Source organism: Pinus tabuliformis, chromosome 2_1, assembly GCF_031772625.1.
Source record: "Pinus tabuliformis cultivar Carrire ecotype Pingquan chromosome 2_1, CPIR1, whole genome shotgun sequence".
NCBI lineage: Eukaryota > Viridiplantae > Streptophyta > Pinopsida > Pinales > Pinaceae > Pinus > Pinus tabuliformis.
The window spans coordinates 105,139,683-105,156,095 of NC_142299.1; the positions used below are offsets into that span (position 1 = coordinate 105,139,683).

Here is a 16,413-nt window from a genome sequence, read left to right on the forward strand (position 1 = left end):
CTACTGTGGAAAATGGGATGTATGAGCAGTTGACACATCATGTGAATCACAACCTTATGTTAGGGGCGGTTGATATTATAATAATCCAATGTATCAAATTAGTCTGGTCATCTAACGAATTCATCTGATGGTGCACGACTACACAAAGAGGCACAAGAGGGGAGTCATTCTCAAAGGAAACACCTTATAGCGTAGATACTAAATTAAAAAATGGGTTGAATTCATTTGATTATATTGTAATTTAAATAATTTTTTGAGAAAAAAGAATTAATTAATAATGATTCATATTCGTGACCATAATATTTAAGAACATGATATTTAAATTTAAACAATGACCATATAAAGATTTAATCTTAAAGGTGATGATGAATTTTAACATAATATTTCATGTATTTTAAACATCTGTGTGTGTGTGTGTGTGTGTCAGTTCATAATATGATGTAGTAGTGTAGCTATAGAAATTAAATGGCTAGTAAAGATGGATACAAATAAAAATACTTACCTCACGATACATTTCGAGTTACCAAGATTAAAAAATTCATAAAATAAACTATATTATAACTTTATTTTAGACTATTAATTATTATAAAAATAATTACTATATAAAATAAACATATATACATTAAAAAAAAAAAAAAAAAAACTAAAAATATTCTTAATAATTTAGGATCCATAAAGTGTCATGGATATTGTACTTGACAGTTCATCAAAACAAATTTCATAAAATTATACTTACAATCCGAAATCTCCACTATGAGGTTCTATTTGTCCTTAGATTTCTCGAATTATAAATTATTGTATATTGCCTTTGAATGCAACTAATTATGCAAAAAACATAGAACGACGAAATAAAACCCTGAAACCACAAATCAACACAGGATATAACTTTGGAAACCCTCTTGGGATAAAACCTGGCTGGAATGTGAAGTCGCTCTACTCCCTTTCTATGAATGGAAACTCAATACAAGCACAAAGAAGTGAGGTCAGTGTCCCGTGGGTTGTTATAGTGAAAAAATCCCTTGTGTTTTCTCTCTCCCTATACAAACTTGGCTACAATGCACTCAAATAAAATGACATGCCTTTCATCCTAGTGGTCCAATTATAATAGAGCCTGATACCTTACTAATGGTTAATGAACCTCCTTAACTCTTAACTAAAGTTAGAATATGGATTTTTCTAGAGAATTCTTCATCATGAGCATGTGGGTAACTCATTTTCCATGAATAATGTGGGTTTACATGGCATCCTATTGAATTATTATGGTCAAAATAGGAAATTCAACTTTAGAGTGACATAACTTTTGCATACGAGCATGATTGAGGCGAATTTTGCATCTTTAAGAAGGTTTTCATATATAGAATAATACAAAAATCTATGGTTCTTAAGAAACAAATTGTTGCCGACAAGAGATGCAAATTGATGTCTCAAACTACTCTAACAAGATTTCAACCCTAATTTTGCCAATTGGGTCCCATAGGTTAAAATGGTCTAGTGAGATGATTCTTCTAGTTTTTCCACTCTCGAAGCATCAAAAAAAATAACAAGCAATATAATGATCTACTGTGGTTCACTTTACCATAGAATTTTTTAAACTATAAATAAACTTCATTAATATACCATGAGATAAAGCCATAGCTTCCTACTAACTACAACGTGCCAAAAAAACCATAAGTCATGTTCATATAACATTATTTTTAATTAGTTAATTTAATTGAAATGACAAAAACATAACTCATTTTCAAATAATGTCTATCTTTCAAAACTCTTCCCTTAAGAAATATATATATATATATATATATATATATATATAAATTAAGAATGAGCAATTAATTTTATATATTTTATTCTACATATATATAATAAATAATATTATATAAAATAAATTTAAAATATATATATATATATTATTTATTAAAAAAAAAAAAAGCAACTATTCAAACTTAATTAATTTTTTTTTTAATAATTATTATAAATAAAAATTTATAATATATAAAAATTGACAAAACAAAACCACCACTCATTTAAAAGAGGAGTGAAAGAGAAGAGTATTGTTTAATTATGGTATATTAAAAATATAATAAATGCAGATTTAATAAATAAAAGCAAAAAAAAGGAACTTACCACACATTTATTTAAAATAGGAATGAAATAAAAGTTTTAAACGCCAGATTGAGAGTGAAAGATTAGATTTGAATATAGTAAATTTCAAAGAGGCCACATGATATTATGTTCCAATATGTATTTTCGAAGAGAATCACATCCCATTTAACTCGGACTTTTCTCTTTACAATGGCATTACTCTCAATAAATACAAAATCTTTCCGGGATTACAATAAAGTAACAGTTTATAAAACTAGAAGAAAGGAAAAAATTAGAAGAAGAAAAAAAATTAGTAATTAGTAGAAATTATATATGAGAATTTTATGTCGATGTTTTTCGAATCATTTAGTGATCTAGTGTGGTTCATCGTTAAAAGGAGATGGTTCGAAAACCATCGGCATAAAATTCTCTTATGTGATTTCTACAGATTTTTTTTTTTTTTTTTTTTTCTTAATTCATTATAGATCATAGAATCTTGAATTCAGAAATTCATAAAACAACTAAATATTTCAAACACGTAATTTCAAATTTTAATGCTAAGTTCATTGCTTCTGGTCATAGGCGCTTTATTTTTCAGTGTAGGGGACATGTTTAATTGTTGCGTATAATGTACGAAAGAAAGTATATCAATTTTTTAAAAATGTTTGTTCAATATGTTAAATTTATATTTATTTATATGTTATTTTTATATATTTTTTATGTAAAGATTTTCTTAAATTATGGTGGAAAGTGATTAATGATAAATATTTTATGTACATGAATATGAAATATTTTAGCTCATATTTTAAATTAGCATTTGCATGAGATGCTGCAAAGGAAACACCATAAGTCGGTAGTGCATATGGAATAAGAGCATAGATGAAAAAAATGTGATATGTTAGGCGATCTAAGTATAACCAAATTTGAATGAAAAAAGAAATCTTAATGTTAAATGTAATACAATCAAACAATCTACTCAAAACAGAGGCATGCGCAACTTCCTTCTCAAATTCTCAATGTAAGAGCTTACTTTCATTATAAATTACATCTGAGACCAGACCTTTGTCTTTCATTGCCTCATCCAGACTGAACCCTTCACCCTCATATGGTAATGGTTCTAGATCAAATTTTTGTGCAAGTATTCTACAATAGTGTTTCCATTTATAGGCATCTCCATTAGCATAATCAAAGACCTATTTCTTTTGATAAGGATCTCTGAAAGCCCAAATTTCATGTTCTGCAATCAATTCTGCATCAGATGCATCCATAAATTATTCCTGGGAAATATTTTTCTCTAGGTACTTGAAAGACAACCCCTCATGTTTGCAAATGGCAGTGTAAACACAAAGTGTGCCAAATCGACCATGTCAAGACCTCATGCAGGTGAAAACACTAAAACTAAGATGAGTGAGGAAGAGTTTCAACAGGCATTCTTAACCATGCAACAGATGTTGGGAGAATTGTACGAAGACAAGCAGGTGAGAGATACAGTTTCTTCTTCAAAGGCATTGAAGAAGGACAAAGGTAAAGGGAAGACTGATAAACCACCTTCACCTCCATCATCTCCATCATCCTCTTCTTATTCTTCCAGTGCAAAATCTAAAATGGAAAAGAAACCTAAGAAAACATCCCTTTTGAAACTTGATGTTAAATTTGAGTTACCCGTTTATGATGGCGAAATGAATCCTGAAAAGCTAGATAACTGGATAAAGCAATTAGAAGTGTATTGTTGCATTTAGAACATTTCTAGAGATAAAAATAAAATTCAGTTAGCTACACTTAGAATGGGGGAACAACTTTAATTTGGTGGGAAAGTCAAACTCAGCTAGACATAAAGCGTAAAGAAAAAGTCATCTTATCATGGTCTAAGTTTTTAAAATCTCTTAGGAAACAGTTCTATCCTTTAGGATACATGCAGCAAGCTGTTATTGATTGGTAGCATCTGAGGCAAGGTAAAGGGAAGAGTATTCAAGAGTTTACTCAGGAGTTCAGAAAGAAAGAATTGGCACTTGGTATTTCATTAGATACACGTGAAACTTTGTTAAAATACATTGGAAGTTTACATTCATATTTGCAACACACCTTATTGATGTTAAATCCTAATGATTTTTATGAGGTGTGCGTTCAAGACATCCATATTGAATCAGGTGGCAGACCATTCAATTTTTCATCTCAGTCATCCAAATAGTTGGAAACCAGAGATTCACGTGACATTAAGGGGAAGAAAATTTCGAAGTGAAAGAAATCAACGATAGCTCAGAAGGAAAGACATACTTGTTCTCATTGCCTGAGAATCGGTCATGATGAATAGAAGTGCTGGAAACTTCATCCAAAACTTAAGCCCAAAAATTTCCTTAAGGACAAATATGAAAAGAAGGCCATTGCAGCAATCCAGCAAGATCTAGGTTCCGATTCAGGTGGTGAAAGGAGGATAACCGCCATGGTTACGACAGGTAAAACTTCTGATACTGGTTCAAGTTTGAAAACTAATGTATCTTCTTCAAACATAAATGCTCCACATGAGGATAAAAGAGTTGAACTCTTCCACATAAGGATAACTTCTAAGCATACAAATATTGACACAATGTTTAACTGTGGATCCCAAGAAAATTTAATATCTAAACATATAGTTAATCAATTAGTATTGGAAACACAAATTCATCCAAGACCATACCCATTAGGTTGGATTAACAAATCAACTCAGATACATGTCACAAAGCAGTGTCGATTAAAATTTGCAATTACATCTAAGTACATTGATGAAGTGGAGTTAGATGTGGTCCAAGTAGTTAATAAGTTCAAGTAAATATGAACTCATGTTTATTAAGGAAAAACATAAGGATGATTGTTTGGAATGCGAGATTCAGGTTATAGATCAGTTGGTCAAGGTGGTTAATTCTTTTTTAATAAATCTTATTCATAAACAAGATAAGGAACATGAGATACATTTAATGTCCTATCAACATCTTCTTAAACATAGAATGAATCTCAATTCTTTCATTCAATTGAATTCTAGAAACTATCATCATCAACAGTGTATTGTAGTGGATGGTACATGTGAGTCTAATCAAAGACTTGTTTCAGATGGTATATTAATTTTCAGTCTCAGGGGTGTAGGTCAGTATTGGGGAAAGTCAGTGTTGTATTTATTTAGTATTACATCATCATTTCATGCTTTAAGAAGTAATGAAGCCTCTTTTCAAGTGAGAAGGAAGTTTATAAGTTTTCATGACAAAGCATTTTCAAAAGTAGATCTAAAGTTTCCTTATCATGATTTGAAAACTAATGCATTAAGTGAAAGTGTTAGTGAATTCAAATATCAATTAATATATGAAGAAATAGTGATTCAAGTAAATCAACAAATACTTAGATACTTTCAAAGTCAAACTAAGTTGTAGCAGTCTTTACATCACAACTGGATGAGTTTTGTGCAGCAAGTTCACTTAGTAATCAATCAACAAGAAAGTAAATCAAGTCAAGTAATTGATATGAAGTCAAAATCAAAGGAGTCTTTGAATATTTTAGTTATTCCGGAAAGTAGATTGTTAATACCCATCAGATATATTGAACAAAGTTCTACAAATAATGTTTTCAAAGATGTTTTTGAATCACTAACTCATGACTCTTCGTGGAAAGAATTCAATTTCCATGTTGATAACAAGTTGTTTGCCCATCGTTGCAAGTTGTTCATACTTCAGATGGAAGAAACAAGTCACCAACTCAAATGGTATCACGGTCAACATCATCAGGGTCATCACATCCAGGTGATTGATCGAATGTATTGGTACATCGTCAGGTCAAGGTGGAAAGAGAGGGAGTTCTACCCTCATCGACTATTTGTTTAGTCAAACCTTTGTGGTCCAAAAGCTTTCAAGTGGAGAGGAATGATCTAGGAGGATCTGTTGATTCAAATTTTATAAGTGTTCAAGTGTCATTCAGTGTCGTCATTGATTTAGTTCAGCTTCAACAAATTGAAAATGTTGGTTGTGGATCAAGTTGTTCAGGTAATGTTAAGGTTTCATGGCATTCAGTTGATATGGGTTTAGCGCCTAGTTGTCGACTTGAGTTCATCAACAGTTCCCCTAGGTTTGGTCGAATACGTGTTTTGTCGATCGTCGTTGTAGGATATGTTGACATGGGTGTTGTCAGTGGCATAGGTTCATCGTCAAGGTTTTCGTTGCAAAGTTAGCTTGAGTCGACGATTTGCATGGGTTTTGTCGTCGCATGTGGTTTTATGTCACATTGTGACAAATGATTGTAAAGGTTTTTTTTTTAAGTTCTAGACCTAAACCCTAAATCCTACATCTAAGTCCTAATGCTAAAACCTAAGTCATCAAACCTAACACCTAAAACCATATCACCTAAGACCATACTCCAAACAAAAAGCTATGTGCTAAAAGTCCTAAACCTATCACACCAAATTATGTGTTAAACCATGGTAAAACAACTCTCAGCCTATGTAATTAAAAAAACATTACATAAAACATATATATGCCCCTAACCACAGGTTACAAAACCACGTCAGAACCAGATTCATGTGGGCAGTGTTGGAAAATAATGCGGTGAGCAGTTAGTAAACCACAGGTCCCTAACCGTTGGTCATAACCACATCGAGACCGCAGGGCACATGACTAGATGTGTAAAGACTACTAAAGGATTTGTCACCATGACATAGATGAACTTCCAGGGTAGGCTGCAACGGTCAAAGAACACAGACACGTGAACCGTCAGCCCAAGCTATCAACTGGAACCGCCAGTGTACTAACCGCGGGTTAGTTAAGTGTTCAGATGAGGTGTCACCCTCCTCCACCTGGTTAGCTAACCGCTAACGACATTCGGGCTAACCTAGTTTATTTTTGGTTTTAAATTGTATTGTTGGATTAATTTAATTCATAAATGGTGAATGTCACTATGGGACATTAGAGACTCTTAACCAAAACCTTAAATCAACCCCAAAAGTCAGCTCATACACCTCAAAGGCATTCAAGGATGTTTGAATGTACTTTCAGGGCTATATGAGGCAAATTTTTCTCATTTAAGAATAAGATTGGAGTGGTTTTGAGTTTCATGTGTAGATTCTGGAGGTTAGAGGTTTTTTTTGTTTTTAGAGTTCCAGGAGCATCGGGAGTCAGAATTGGAAATCGTAAGCGGCATTGGAAAGCAAGTTCAGAGGGTGATCTGATGATAGAGGTCAAAATTACATGTGTACAAGTCAAGTCTATCTAATTCACTGTGTAATCAACTCCTTCCTTCTCATTCCTAATAAAAAGGGTTGCCCATCTTGAAAGCGGACCCGAAGGCGTAGTCCATCAGGGACGAACTCCGTAATCAATTTTTCTATCTGGTATATATGTGTATTTCTTGTTTTCACTTCTTTTTTGCATCTTACTTATCGTCTATCTGATATCGTAAAGTTTTCTATTCAAGTAGTTTACTTTGATTTTCGTGGTTTCAGTTAACATTCAACTCCTTAATGGCTAATCAATTCTACATCAGTATTTAGTTTATGGTCATTTTAGATCTTGACCAGATGACCTGCATGCTTCTTGTGTCTCTGTTGACCTTCATCAAACTTCTTTCGACAATCTCTAGCTATATGACCTACTCTACTGCAATAAAACATTTTGGTCATGAATCACTTCTGTTTAAAGAAATACCTTGGGATGGAGGTGGCTTTCTTTGTGGGGTTCCTCCACTTTTTTGTTCTGCATTTGTCTTTCCTCTGAATGGCTTCTTCTTTCCCATTAGGGAAAGATCTAAGCTCTGGGGTTTCATGGTCATCCGTCTTTCCTCCTCTAGCATTAGGATCCCTGTTAGTTCTTCAAACTTGGGGGATTTTTCTATCACATTCAACGTAGTGATGAACATCTGATAGTTTTCAGTCATACCATTCATGGTAATTGTGACCAAATCAGTGTTTGATACTATTTCACCAATGTTTCCTAACTTATTCTTAAGCTTCTTGATATGAGAGATGAACGTTGCTACTGATTCATTCTCCTCCATTTTAATGGAGAGAATATTTCTCTTTAGAAACAGTAGTCGATTTGTGTTCTTGATCTCGTACAAGTATTTGAGAGTTTTCTAGATGTCTATTAGAGATTTACATTCTCGAATATGGGGAATAATGAAATATTTCACATACAATTTGAGAACCACCTTTGCCTTATTCCCCCTCTTTTCCCAATCCTAGATTGTTGTTGTTGTTCCACTTGTAGCTATGGTCGGCTTCAACTCATGATCGGTTGCAATCGCTCATGCATTCTGCCCCTCCAACAGAGTCTACAACTTAAATTTCCAATTAGAGTAATTGGAACCATCAAGCTTATTGTTGTCATTTAGATAAGCCTCTGATAACTTATTTTTCATCTTGATAAGTCTCCCTCAAAAAATAAAAAATTGACATCCAACAATTCAAAAATAGATCTCCAAATCCAAGGAGAAATCTAGGAAAAAAAGGTATGTGTGCCCTAAAAAAAATACAATCCCTCTCAAACAATTTCTTCCTCCAATAATTAAAACACACGAATCTATCACCAAAATCCAAAAGGGCATTCACAAAACAAATGGTCATTTTGTTTAAACACAATTCTTTGAAATGGATTCTTTAAAAAAAAATATAGTCCACCTTTTTTAAAAGATATAGAAACCATTTTAAACAAAATAGTTCTCTTTATAAAAAACTATTCAAAGACTATACGCATCATCCATACAAGTATTTATGCTCCAACAGAGTGAATGCATCCTCCTCTTCACGACAGTGGAAGAGGGTTTCAATTCATAGTATAAAGGACTGCACAGGTGCAAGCTTGGCCAAACAAAGTCAGCTTCGGGCCTCTCCATGCTTCAGTTGTGCCTACCCTGTTGTAGCATGCATGCAACAATAGCACTCTATCACTACTCAGCCTCCCAGCAGTCCACCCACTATCAACCTCCGAGCTGCCACCAGGATCCGCACTTTGGCTTTAAGAGGCACTCAACAATGCATTTTGGCCTCCGCCAATTTACCATTGACAATGATGCATGCACATGAAACACGTTAATTGGGCTACAAAAACCGGGTTTGATGATACCTTACAAATCAATGCTCATTTTATTTTCCACAAGCCTGAAGGGAGAACCAGGGATTACAAGCTCTCAGCAAAATGTGGAAGGTGTTCTTGGAAAATCTTATAGGCAAAATGTCAAAAACATATTGAAGGTGGGAGTGTCAATTCCTATCATGGGTGGCAAGAACAAGTACCAGACCTCGTCTCTTCTCCCAACAAATTGCAAGGCCTACATTTTCAAGCCCAATTCTTCACCAGCCCATGAGACTGAGAACTCACACAGGTTTTGTGATCTACCTCCAAACGATTTACACCACAAGAAGCTCCAACATTTACAACCAATCCGGACTACTACCAAATAACCACTGCACTACATGCTGCTCTCCAAAACTGCACGCTAAATCTCATATCTGAACTGGATATGCAATCTCCAATTCGAAAATACACTGATCTACCCAATATCCACAGATTAGACTCAACACTCAATCACTTCAGCACTTACACCAAAGACAATTCTAAAACACACAGCCTTATCACTTGAACTGCAACCACCAATAGTCATATCACTTGATCTGGAATCAACAACATCCATCTAACTCGATCTGTGGCCACCAACATTTGTCGAGTTAATTTTTTTTTTTTACCTTTGAGCACAACACGCAGCACTGTCGCTGTCAATGTCAACAAAAATAAAATCACTCTGCCCTCTGAATTCTGGGATGAGAGGAATGTGGCTAACAATCCAACACCAGGAATATCACTTGGTTTGCATGCACCAATGATCGTATCACTCAATCTGTGGTCTTCATCTGCATCTTCCACCAAGTCCCTACTTAGGGATTCACATGCCCTCTCAAACCTGTAGCTTTGATACCATGTTAAAAAACATCAGACCAATCATATATTCATAAATTGAGTATCTCTCAGGCAAGGGCTTCGCCTGGAGACTGCCTCTAGCAGAACGCTCTACATGTTCTTCATTATATATATATCTTAATCAAATAGGGAAGTTAGAACAACCTCCAAAGGAATAGGAACTAAATTATAATGAAAGGCATACACTCAACTAATGAACTGACTCCCTCCTAAAATATATTTCTCCATTATCTTCATCAAAACATGTAAAAGAATTTATGGTTTGCATTTATAAAATAAAGATAGGTGACTGGAAGTTGGCATTTCTTGAAGTGGAAGGAAATTTGGTGGAAGGGCATTAATTTTCAAAGTTCGTCATGTGGCCAATAAAACCCGTTGAGGTTACGTTGGCATCTTACCCACGCTCAAGATTTTCACCTGATATAGGTCGCTTTCAACAGAGTTCTTCACGAAAGCAATCTGTCATGATCTATCTATATTCTTTTGCGAGGTTTCTTCTACATCAGTTTGATATTTGTTTTTTTTTATTAAAATTATTATGATTATTCCACTGCATTCACATAATTATCCTTGAATGTTCTAATATTGTGAGGAATGTGCAAATATTTAGTTTTAAAATCTGTTGGAAATATTAATCCCAACCACCACCTTAAACACACTGACAAACACCATGCTTTCCCGGTCAACTACTACAAGGTCGCGATTTTGTTTGTGGGTGAAAGGACTAAAGTCAGAGATGAAGTACAACGCTGACCATTATGCAACACAGTAGAGAGTTTAAGGAATTTAGTAAATTTTCCTAAATAGATATGGGCAAACATTTACTCCGTAAGTGTTGCCCACACTACACAACACCTGCAAGTTCAGAGAACCATTTACTATGTAAAATTACCCATGTAGTGTATTAATTATTTGCTCTATCATGTATTAATGTCAATTTGTATGGTGAGATAAATATGAATGTAAAACTCATTTGCATAGTTGGGGCAAGTTAGAGAGTGAGATTCTATGAGGTAGTGAGGATAAAATCGTGGAGGAAATATTGGTGGGTGCATGAAAACTAGTCTTACAGAGTTTTACATACATTTACTCTGCAACCCAATGATGTGTAAATCATAGTAAGTCTTTTGTATTTTCAGTTGGAGCAGTAACCTCCATTTATCATGTGAATGTATTTTCCTATGTTTTATATTATAATCAAGAGTATTTTGTGTTGTGATGTGATCTTAAACATTCATGAGTAAATTTACCGAAGTAAATTTTGAGCTAGACTCCTCTCCTCTACCCCGTAAAATTTTTCTAACATGGTATCAAAGCGAGCTAAACTCTATTAGTGTAAAAACAAGTGGTTTTACTAGCAGTTAAAATTGTTTTGAAGGTAGATTGTTTTTTAGCATATTTACCAGCAAGTAGAAAGTTTTGTTTTTACTCAGAAATGGAAACATCAAGCACAAGCTTGACTAATCCTTAGATACCTCAGTTTAATGACAAAAATTATGATTATTGGGCTATTAAAATGAATGCCCTTTTTTCTTCTCAAGACATTTGGGATTTGGTGGAGAATGGTTTTCAAGAACTAGCAGATTCAACAGGAAGAAGGATTCAAAAGCCCTGTTCTATATTTTCCAAGCAGTTCATGAAAGTATTTTCCCAAGGGTTGCAGCAACAACGAAGTCCAAGAAAGAAAGGGGCACCCTTCAGACAACCTACCAAGGAATGGAAAAAGTCAAGACAATAAAGCTGGAAATGTTGAGAAGAGACTTTGAAACACTTTGTATGAAAGAGTCTCAGAATGTAGAATTTTTTTTTACACATGTAATTGAGTTGGTTACTCAAATCAAGCCTCATCGTAAGTCACTTGAAGAAATGAGAATAGTTGAGAAAGTTTTGAGAAGTTTGCCAACAAGGTTTGATGCCATTGTTGTGGTCATAGAAGAGACAAAGTGTCTCTCACATTTCTCAGTGGATGAGCTTTACGCATCACTGATTTCTCATGAACATAGATTGAATAGAGAAATAAGCTCCTCATTAGAGCATGCCTTCAAGATGCAAGTTTAATTTGGTCAAGGTATAGGCAGAGGAAGATCATATTCTAGAGGAAGAGGAAGAAGCCCACATAGAGGTGGAAGAAGAGGTGGAAGAAGCAAACCTTCAAGCTAAAGTGGAAGAGGAAACAATCAAATTCCAAGTCAAGACCCAAGCCAAAATCAAGCAGAAGGTTAGAGGTACGATAAATCTCAAGTCCAATGTCATTAATATAAGAAGTATGGGCATTATGCAAATGAATGTAGAAAGAAGCAATATGACATTAGTAACAAACCAAGTGTAAATTTCACAAAATAAAATTATAACCATGATAGCATGTTTTTAGCTTGTAATGTAGCACAAGAGAAACAAAGTGATATATGGTATCTAGATTCAGGTTGTAGCAACCACATGTCGGGGAACATAGAAATGCTTTCGAATCTAGATGGAAGTGTGAAATCTGAAGTGACATTAAGGACTAATAATAAAGTCTTTGTCATGGGCAAAGGAAGAGTTAATATCCTAACAAAGAAGGGGGTGTTAGAAACTTATATATTACAGAGCAATGGAACACATAAAATATTGCAGAAATAAAAACACAGAAAATGCATAAAACAAGAGAGACACAGATATATGTTGTTCATCCAGTTTGGGCTACGTCCATGGGGAAACAGCCAGTCCTTATTTTTTATATTATCCAACAAACTGAAAAGATACAACCTACTGCAGATCTGTTGTAACACACTCTTCGCTCTCAATCTCCTCTCTCTTCCTCACTCAGAATACCGATATGCATAGACGCAATACAAATCCCTCATATATAGTAAGGGATTGCCTTCTATGTTGGGTTGCATTATATTCTTTTCACGACTAGCCCACATAGATAACCGAGGGGTTAGAGAGGGAGCAGAGCCCCCCTTTGTTGTGCCGATTGTGCAGTGAGGGGGGGTCACAGGGGGTTTGAGGTGTACCCATAATCCCACTTTATGGATTCTGGGGCAGCGCCTCGGAAAATTTTGGTTTTGGACCCTATGTTAGGTTGGGCGGACCCACCTATGGTTTTGTGCATGATTTTCACACATGTTTTTTGGACGCGATGGTTTTCGGTCCATGGTATTGGATGTTTCAACATGTACAAATATTTATTATAACATTGAAAAGAACATAATGAAAAATCAAGCTAGTAGTCCCGGTTTTGGGATCCAGGGGATCTCTGTGTATATGTGTTTTATTTGTTATGCTCTGGCATTGTTTATTTTCTGTGTCTTAGAATTTGTATGCAGGTAATCTTCTGTATGGGGTTAAAACCTACATTTGGTATCAGAGCGGTTTTAGCTTCAAGGGGATGCCTTTGTTGCTGAGGGGTTTCGCTCAGGCCTGTGGTAGACCATATTCAGTGGGAGATCTCTGAGATTGATTATGGTGGTGAAAGAAGATGGTGAGCAGTGGAAAGATAGAGATCGAGAAATTTAATGGTCATAGTTTTGAGTTGTGTAAACTCAAGATGGAGGATCTGTTGGTGGATAAAGATCAGTGGATCGCGGTAGATCTGAGTACTAAACCAATGGGAGTGTCCGATGAAGAATGGAAGAAGTTGGATCGGAAGGCAAAGAGCACAATACAATTGTGTGTCTCAGATTCAGTATTGTTGAATGTATCAGGGGAAGCTATGGCGAAGGCTTTGTGGGACAAGTTAGGTACTTTGTACCAATCTATGTCTCTGGTGAATAAACTGTTCCTGCGGAAAAAGCTGTATAACTTGAGGATGAAAGATGGAGACTCGGTGACATAGCATCTGAATGCATTTAATACTGTGGTAAGTCAGTTAGCATCTATTGATATTAAAATTTCAGATGAAGATAAGTGCATCAATTTGTTGTGTTCTCTACCAGATTCGTGGGATAGTCTAGTTATTGCAATACGTAGCAATGCAACTACCTTGCAGTTTGATGAAATAGTGTCAGTCTTGCTGATAGGGGAGATGAGACGGAAAAAAATGGAAAGCCAGAATGGTGATGCCTTGTTTGTATGAGGAATGTCCCAGAACAAAAACAAAAATAAGTCATTCAGTGGGAGATCTAAATCTAGAGGGAGATCTAAACCTCCAGGAAAACCTATAAAGGTGGTGTGCTGGAAATGCAGAAAGGAAGGCCACTTCAAAAGGGACTGTAAATCTAAAGCTCTTGAAAAAGGAAAGGGATCTGATGATGCTCCTTCTGCAGAGGTGAAAACCACCTCAGATGAGGGTGGGGATGTGTACTTGGCTTCTTCAAGTACACATGTAGATCATAAGGAATGGTTGATTATTGACTCAGGTGCATTCTTTCACTTCACTCCCCATAGAGAGTGGTTCTGCGAGTATGAGAAATACGATGGTGGTGATGTCTTCTTAGGGGATCATAGGAAGGCTAGAATCGTTGGTCATGGAAAAGTAAAGTTGAATTTGCGAGGTGGAAGGGTTAGAACACTTTCGGGTGTTCTACATATTCCTACATTGGCCAGAAATCTGATTTTTGTAAGCAAGTTGTATGATGTAGGTGTAAAAATGGTGTTCGAGAAGGATACTTGCAAAATGGTTCAGGGAGTATTGGTATTGATGCAGGGAGTTCGGATTGGAACTATGTACAAGCTACAAGGTAGCACTGTTATTGATGGGTGCAATAGTTCTCTGGTTCCTGAAAGTGGAGCAGAAAAGCTAGTGGTCTTTGGAGAGAAGACCATGTTGTGGCATCAAAGGCTTGGACATATTGGAGAGAAGGGCCTTCGAATACTTCATGGTAAAGGTATGGTAGAAGGTATGAGTAATAGCTCTCTAAATTTTGATTTCTGTGAAAATTGTGTATACGAGAAGCAGAATCAGGTGAGTTTCCCCTCTGGTGGTAAGAGGGTGAAACAAATATAAGAGCTTGTGCACAGTGATGTGTTTGGACCTTTGAAGGTTCCATCACTGGGTAAGTCTGTGTACTATGTATCATTTATAGATGACTTCTCAAGGAATACATCAATATATTTCCTTAAGAAGAAATCGAAAGTCTTTGACAGGTTTAAAGAATTTAAGGCTCTCATGGAAAATCAGACAGAGAAGAAGATAAAGGTGCTGAGAACAGAAAATGGTGGAGAGTTTTGCAGCAAGGAATTTGAAGAATTATGTAAGAAGTGTGGTATAACATGGCATAAGACTACTCCATATATACCTAAGCAAAATGGACTCGCTGAAAGAATGAACAAGACATTGATGGAAAGGGCAAGAAGCATGCTCAATGGTGCCGGGTTAGGACAAGAATTATGGGCAGAGGCAGTGGATACTACATGTTACCTGGTCAATAGGTCACCTTCATCAGCGTTAGAGGATAAGACTCCACAAGAGGTATGGATTGGTAAGAAAGCCTCTCTTTCACATCTAAGGGTATTTGGATGTGATGCATATGTACATGTTCCAAAGGAGAAAAGAACCAAGTTGGATAGTAAGTCTGAAAAGTGCATCTTTATTGGCTATAAGGATGGTTTAAAGGGTTATAAGCTTTGAAACCCAGTAACAAGGAAGGTTGTGTATAGCCAAGATGTGGTGCTCAGAGAGGTGAAAGATGTTATTAAACATGAAGTCCAACCAAAGGAACCTGAGAAGATAGAGTTTGAGCTAAAAGAGGAAAAATCAGACTCTACAACAGAGGAGGAATCAGAAGATGAAGAGCCACAAACTCCAGCTGTGAGAAGATCAGTTCGAGAAAGAAGGCAGCTTGAAAGGTATAGTCCATTTGCTTTGTGTTCAAATTTTTCTTTGTCTGTTACTGATGATGATCCCAGAACTGTGAAGGAAGCAGTGGATTCAGAGGATGGAAAACTCTAGAAAGAGGCCATGGTTGATGAAATGGAATCTGATGATGATCATAGAACTGTGAAGGAAGCAGTGGATTCAGAGGATGGAAAACTCTAGAAAGAGGGCATGGTTGATGAAATGGAATCTTTGCACAAAAATGAGGCTTGGGATCCAGTGGAGTTTCCGGCTGGAAGGAAACCCATCGGTAGCAAATGGGTGTTCAAAAAGAAGACAAACGTAGAAGGAAAAGTGGAGAATTACAAAGCTCGGTTGGTAGCAAAAGGTTATTCCTAGGTGTGGGGAATTGATTTTGGTGATATTTTTTCTCCTATTGCCAAGGTAACTTCTATTAAATTACTTTTATCTGTTGTTGTTGCTTTTGATTTTGATGTAGAATAGATGGATGTGAAGACAACATTTCTTCACGGGGATTTGGAAGAGGAAATCTACATGAAGCAACCTGAAGGCTTTGCAGTGAAGGGTAAGACAGAACTGGTATGCAAGTTAAAGAAGTCTCTATATGGGTTAAACAATCACCAAGGACGTGGCATCAGAAATTTGATACAT

At 35.7% G+C, this 16,413-nt stretch overlaps 1 pseudogene; it reads right to left on the reverse strand.

Moving 5' to 3' along the window:
- Positions 1–16,413, reverse strand: part of LOC149199007 (maltose excess protein 1-like, chloroplastic pseudogene) — a 59,576-nt pseudogene that overhangs the window by 24,407 nt on the left and 18,756 nt on the right.